At 47.0% G+C, this 7,500-nt stretch overlaps 1 pseudogene; it reads left to right on the top strand.

Moving 5' to 3' along the window:
• Positions 1-7,500, top strand: part of LOC127918044 (protein CLEC16A-like) — an 88,710-nt pseudogene that overhangs the window by 68,703 nt on the left and 12,507 nt on the right.

Genomic DNA, 7,500 nt, shown 5'->3' with positions numbered 1-7,500 from the left:
CCTACCTCCTCTACACTCTAACCACTAGGCTACCCTGCCACCTCTACACTCTAACCACTAGGCTACCCTGCCGCCTCTACACTCTAACCACTAGGCTACCCTGCCGCCTCTACACTCTAACCACTAGGCTACCCTGCCACCTCTACACTCTAACCACTAGGCTACCCCGTTATACATCAGTTTAAAGATGAATTTCTTGTTAATCCAACCGCTGTGTCAGATTTCAGAAAAGGCTTTACGGCGAAACCATGAGATTATCTGAGAACAGCGCCCAGCAGTCAAATCTAACTTCCGAATACTGCCCCCTATAAAGTTAAGCAAAGGTTTACTCAGAGTAACCCCCTAAACGTGGAGTACCTGATAATGTATTAATGTCTCTCCAGAGTAAGCCCCTGAACGTGGAGCCCCTGATAATGCATTTAATGTGTCTCTCCAGAGTAAGCCCCTGATAATGTATTTAATGTGTCTCTCCAGAGTAAGCCCCTGATAATGTATTTGTCTCTCCAGAGTAAGCCCCTGATAATGTATTTAATGTCTCTCCAGAGTAAGCCCCTGATAATGTATTTAATGTCTATCCAGAGTAAGCCCTGATAATGTATTTAATGTCTCTCCAGAGTAAGCCCCTGAACGTGGAGTACCTCATGATGGACGCGTCCGTTCTACTTCCTCCTACTGGTACTCCTCTGACTGGAATAGACTTCGTTAAGAGACTGCCCTGTGGAGGAGTAGAGAAGACCAGACGGGTAACACACACACACACACACACACACACACACACACACACACACACACACACACACACTGAGACACCTACTGCCCTGTGGAGGAGTAGAGAAGACCAGACAGGTAACACACACACACACACACACACACACACACTGAGACACCTACTGCCCTGTGGAGGAGTAGAGAAGACCAGACGGGTAACACACACACACACACACACACACACACACACACTGAGATACCTACTGCCCTGTGGAGGAGTAGAGAAGACCAGACGGGTAACACACACACGCACGCACACACACACTGAGATACCTACTGCCCTGTGGAGGAGTAGAGAAGACCAGACGGGTAACACACACACACTGAGACACACACACACACACACACACACACACACACACACACACACGCTGAGACACACCTACTGACCTGGGGAGGGATGTTCTGTACCACCTACTGACCTGGGGAGGGATGTTCTGTACCTACTGACCTTGGGAGGGATGTTCTGTACCTACTGACCTGGGGAGGGATGTTCTGTACCACCTATTGACCTGGGGAGGGATGTTCTGTACCTACTGACCTGGGGAGGGATGTTCTGTACCTACTGACCTGGGGAGGGATGTTCTGTACCTACTGACCTGGGGAGGGATGTTCTGTACCACCTACTGACCTGGGGAGGGATGTTCTGTACCTACTGACCTGGGGAGGGATGTTCTGTACCACCTGACCTGGGGAGGGATGTTCTGTACCTACTGACCTGGGGAGGGATGTTCTGTACCTACTGACCTGGGGAGGGATGTTCTGTACCTACTGACCTGGGGAGGGATGTTCTGTACCACCTGACCTGGGGAGGGATGTTCTGTACCACCTACTGACCTGGGGAGGGATGTTCTGTACCTACTGACCTGGGGAGGGATGTTCTGTACCTACTGACCTGGGGAGGGATGTTCTGTACCTACTGACCTGGGGAGGGATGTTCTGTACCACCTACTGACCTGGGGAGGGATGTTCTGTACCACCTACTGACCTGGGGAGGGATGTTCTGTACCACCTACTGACCTGGGGAGGGATGTTCTGTACCACCTACTGACCTGGGGAGGGATGTTCTGTACCTACTGACCTGGGGAGGGATGTTCTGTACCTACTGACCTGGGGAGGGATGTTCTGTACCTACTGACCTGGGGAGGGATGTTCTGTACCAAGTGAGACACACTGAACCAACCACTCTGTGTGTCGTATGTTGGTGACCTGTTTTGTTCTCCCTCTACAGGCCATCCGTGTGTTCTTCATGCTGAGATCATTATCTCTTCAGCTGCAGGGAGAACCAGAGACGCAGCTTCCTCTCACTCGCTCTGAAGACCTCATCAAGACCGACGATGTTCTGGACCTAAGTAAGAGTGTGTGTGGTGTGTGTGTGTGTGTGTGTGTGTGTGTGTGTGTGTGTGTGTGTGTGTGTGTGTGTGTGTGTGTGTGTGTGTGTGTGTGTGTGTGTGTGTGTGTGTGTGTGTGTGTGTGTGTGTGTGTGTGTGTGTGTGTGTGTGTGTGTGTGTGTGTGTGTGTTCTGACTGACCATGCTCTTGACCTCATCAAGACTGACTGTGTTCTAGACCTCATGACTGACTGTGTTCTAGACCTCAAGACTGACTGTGTTCTCGACCTCAAGACTGACTGTGTTCTCGACCTCAAGACTGACTGTGTTCTCGACCTCAAGACTGACTGTGTTCTCGACCTCAAGACTGACTGTGTTCTCGACCTCGTCAAGACCGAACGTGTTCTAGACCTCGTCAAGACCGACCGTGTTCTAGACCTCGTCGAGACTGACCGTGTTCTAGACCTCGTCGAGACTGACCGTGTTCTAGACCTCGTCGAGACTGACCGTGTTCTAGACCTGGTCGAGACTGACCGTGTTCTAGACCTCGTCGAGACTGACCGTGTTCTAGACCTCGTCGAGACTGACCGTGTTCTAGACCTCGTCGAGACTGACCGTGTTCTAGACCTCGTCGAGACTGACCGTGTTCTAGACCTCGTCGAGACTGACCGTGTTCTAGACCTCATCAAGACTGACCGTGTTCTAGACCTCGTCGAGACTGACCGTGTTCTAGACCTCGTCGAGACTGACCGTGTTCTAGACCTCGTCGAGACTGACCGTGTTCTAGACCTCGTCGAGACTGACCGTGTTCTAGACCTCGTCGAGACTGACCGTGTTCTAGACCTCGTCGAGACTGACCGTGTTCTAGACCTCGTCGAGACCGACCGTGTTCTAGAACTCGTCGAGACCGACCGTGTTCTAGACCTCACTGAGACTGACCGGGTTCTACACCTCATAAAGACTGACCAAGTTCTAGACCTCGTCAAGACTGACTGTGTTTTAGACCTCATCAAGACTGACCATGTTCTAGACCTCACCGAGACTGACCGTGTTCGAGACCTCACTGAGACTGACCGTGTTCGAGACCTCACTGAGACTGATCATGTTCTAGACCTCACTGAGACTGACCGTGTTCTAGACCTCACTGAGACTGACCGTGTTCGAGACCTCACTGAGACTGACCATGTTCTAGACCTCACTGAGACTGACCATGTTCTAGACCTCATCTCTCTCTCTGTAGATAACAGTGATATGATAGCCTGTATGGTTGTGTTGTGGTCTCTCTCTCTATAGATAACAGTGATCTGATAGCCTGTATGGTTGTGTTGTGGTCTCTCTCTCTGTAGATAACAGTGATCTGATAGCCTGTATGGTTGTGTTGTGGTCTCTCTCTCTCTGTAGATAACAGTGATCTGATAGCCTGTATGGTTGTGTTGTGGTCTCTCTCTGTAGATAACAGTGATCTGATAGCCTGTATGGTTGTGTTGTGGTCTCTCTCTCTGTAGATAACAGTGATATGATAGCCTGTATGGTTGTGTTGTGGTCTCTCTCTGTAGATAACAGTTATCTGATAGCCTGTATGGTTGTGTTGTGGTCTCTCTCTCTGTAGATAACAGTGATCTGATAGCCTGTATGGTTGTGTTGTGGTCTCTCTCTCTCTGTAGATAACAGTGATCTGATAGCCTGTATGGTTGTGTTGTGGTCTCTCTCTCTGTAGATAACAGTGATCTGATAGCCTGTATGGTTGTGTTGTGGTCTCTCTCTCTGTAGATAACAGTGATCTGATAGCCTGTATGGTTGTGTTGTGGTCTCTCTCTGTAGATAACAGTGATCTGATAGCCTGTACGGTTGTGTTGTGGTCTCCTCTCTCTGTAGATAACAGTGATCTGATAGCCTGTATGGTTGTGTTGTGGTCTCTCTGTAGATAACAGTGATCTGATAGCCTGTATGGTTGTGTTGTGGTCTCCCTCTCTCTGTAGATAACAGTGATCTGATAGCCTGTATGGTTGTGTTGTGGTCTCTCTGTAGATAACAGTGATCTGATAGCCTGTATGGTTGTGTTGTGGTCTCTCTCTCTGTAGATAACAGTGATCTGATAGCCTGTATGGTTGTGTTGTGGTCTCTCTCTGTAGATAACAGTGATCTGATAGCCTGTATGGTTGTGTTGTGGTCTCTCTCTGTAGATAACAGTGATCTGATAGCCTGTACGGTTGTGTTGTGGTCTCCTCTCTCTGTAGATAACAGTGATCTGATAGCCTGTATGGTTGTGTTGTGGTCTCTCTGTAGATAACAGTGATCTGATAGCCTGTATGGTTGTGTTGTGGTCTCTCTGTAGATAACAGTGATCTGATAGCCTGTATGGTTGTGTTGTGGTCTCTCTCTCTGTAGATAACAGTGATCTGATAGCCTGTATGGTTGTGTTGTGGTCTCTCTCTCTGTAGATAACAGTTATCTGATAGCCTGTGTGGTTGTGTTGTGGTCTCTCTGTAGATAACAGTGATCTGATAGCCTGTATGGTTGTGTCGTGGTCTCTCTCTCTGTAGATAACAGTGATCTGATAGCCTGTATGGTTGTGTTGTGGTCTCTCTCTCTCTGTAGATAACAGTGATCTGATAGCCTGTATGGTTGTGTTGTGGTCTCTCTCTGTAGATAACAGTGATCTGATAGCCTGTATGGTTGTGTTGTGGTATCTCTCTCTGTAGATAACAGTGATCTGATAGCCTGTATGGTTGTGTTGTGGTCTCTCTCTCTGTAGATAACAGTGATCTGATAGCCTGTATGGTTGTGTTGTGGTCTCTCTGTAGATAACAGTGATCTGATAGCCTGTACGGTTGTGTTGTGGTCTCTCTCTCTGTAGATAACAGTGATCTGATAGCCTGTATGGTTGTGTTGTGGTCTCTCTCTCTGTAGATAACAGTGATCTGATAGCCTGTATGGTTGTGTTGTGGTCTCTCTCTGTAGATAACAGTGATCTGATAGCCTGTATGGTTGTGTTGTGGTCTCTCTCTCTGTAGATAACAGTTATCTGATAGCCTGTATGGTTGTGTTGTGGTCTCTCTCTCTCTGTAGATAACAGTGATCTGATAGCCTGTATGGTTGTGTTGTGGTCTCTCTGTAGATAACAGTGATCTGATAGCCTGTATGGTTGTGTTGTGGTCTCTCTCTCTCTGTAGATAACAGTGATCTGATAGCCTGTATGGTTGTGTTGTGGTCTCTCTCTCTGTAGATAACAGTGATCTGATAGCCTGTATGGTTGTGTTGTGGTCTCTCTCTCTGTAGATAACAGTGATCTGATAGCCTGTATGGTTGTGTTGTGGTCTCTCTCTCTCTGTAGATAACAGTGATCTGATAGCCTGTATGGTTGTGTTGTGGTCTCTCTCTCTCTGTAGATAACAGTGATCTGATAGCCTGTACGGTTGTGTTGTGGTCTCCCTCTGTAGATAACAGTGATCTGATAGCCTGTATGGTTGTGTTGTGGTCTCTCTCTGTAGATAACAGTGATCTGATAGCCTGTATGGTTGTGTTGTGGTCTCTCTCTGTAGATAACAGTGATCTGATAGCCTGTATGGTTGTGTCGTGGTCTCTCTCTCTCTCTGTAGATAACAGTGATCTGATAGCCTGTATGGTTGTGTTGTGGTCTCTCTCTCTGTAGATAACAGTGATCTGATAGCCTGTATGGTTGTGTTGTGGTCTCTCTCTCTCTGTAGATAACAGTGATCTGATAGCCTGTATGGTTGTGTTGTGGTCTCTCTCTCTCTCTGTAGATAACAGTGATCTGATAGCCTGTATGGTTGTGTTGTGGTCTCTCTGTAGATAACAGTGATCTGATAGCCTGTATGGTTGTGTTGTGGTCTCTCTGTAGATAACAGTGATCTGATAGCCTGCATGGTTGTGTTGTGGTCTCTCTCTGTAGATAACAGTGATCTGATAGCCTGTATGGTTGTGTTGTGGTCTCTCTCTCTCTGTAGATAACAGTGATCTGATAGCCTGTATGGTTGTGTTGTGGTCTCTCTGTAGATAATAGTGATCTGATAGCCTGCATGGTTGTGTTGTGGTCTCTCTCTCTGTAGATAACAGTGATCTGATAGCCTGTATGGTTGTGTTGTGGTCTCTCTCTCTCTCTGTAGATAACAGTGATCTGATAGCCTGTATGGTTGTGTTGTGGTCTCTCTCTCTATAGATAACAGTGATCTGATAGCCTGTATGGTTGTGTTGTGGTCTCTCTCTCTCTGTAGATAACAGTGATCTGATAGCCTGTATGGTTGTGTTGTGGTCTCTCTCTCTGTAGATAACAGTGATCTGATAGCCTGTATGGTTGTGTTGTGGTCTCTCTCTCTCTCTGTAGATAACAGTGATCTGATAGCCTGTATGGTTGTGTTGTGGTCTCTCTCTCTCTGTAGATAACAGTGATCTGATAGCCTGTATGGTTGTGTTGTGGTCTCTCTCTCTGTAGATAACAGTGATCTGATAGCCTGTATGGTTGTGTTGTGGTCTCTCTCTCTGTAGATAACAGTGATCTGATAGCCTGTATGGTTGTGTTGTGGTCTCTCTCTCTGTAGATAACAGTGATCTGATAGCCTGTATGGTTGTGTTGTGGTCTCTCTGTAGATAACAGTGATCTGATAGCCTGTATGGTTGTGTTGTGGTCTCTCTCTCTCTGTAGATAACAGTGATCTGATAGCCTGTATGGTTGTGTTGTGGTCTCTCTCTCTGTAGATAACAGTGATCTGATAGCCTGTATAGTTGTGTTGTGGTCTCTCTCTCTGTAGATAACAGTGATCTGATAGCCTGTATGGTTGTGTTGTGGTCTCTCTCTCTGTAGATAACAGTGATCTGATAGCCTGTACAGTTGTGTTGTGGTCTCTCTCTCTGTAGATAACAGTGATCTGATAGCCTGTATGGTTGTGTTGTGGTCTCTCTCTCTGTAGATAACAGTGATCTGATAGCCTGTATGGTTGTGTTGTGGTCTCTCTGTAGATAACAGTGATCTGATAGCCTGTGTGGTTGTGTTGTGGTCTCTCTGTAGATAACAGTGATCTGATAGCCTGTGTGGTTGTGTTGTGGTCTCTCTGTAGATAACAGTGATCTGATAGCCTGTATGGTTGTGTTGTGGTCTCTCTGTAGATAACAGTGATCTGATAGCCTGTATGGTTGTGTTGTGGTCTCCTCTGTAGATAACAGTGATCTGATAGCCTGTATAGTTGTGTTGTGGTCTCTCTCTCTGTAGATAACAGTGATCTGATAGCCTATATGGTTATGTTGTGGTCTCTCTCTCTCTGTAGATAACAGTGATCTGATAGCCTGTATGGTTGTGTTGTGGTCTCTCTCTCTCTGTAGATAACAGTGATCTGATAGCCTGTATGGTTGTGTTGTGGTCTCTCTCTCTCTGTAGATAACAGTGA

This window comes from Oncorhynchus keta, unplaced genomic scaffold (assembly GCF_023373465.1).
Source record: "Oncorhynchus keta strain PuntledgeMale-10-30-2019 unplaced genomic scaffold, Oket_V2 Un_contig_1289_pilon_pilon, whole genome shotgun sequence".
Lineage (NCBI taxonomy): Eukaryota > Metazoa > Chordata > Actinopteri > Salmoniformes > Salmonidae > Oncorhynchus > Oncorhynchus keta.
Note: the sequence above shows the minus strand (reverse complement) of the source record. Positions and strands in the feature narration are given on the sequence as shown.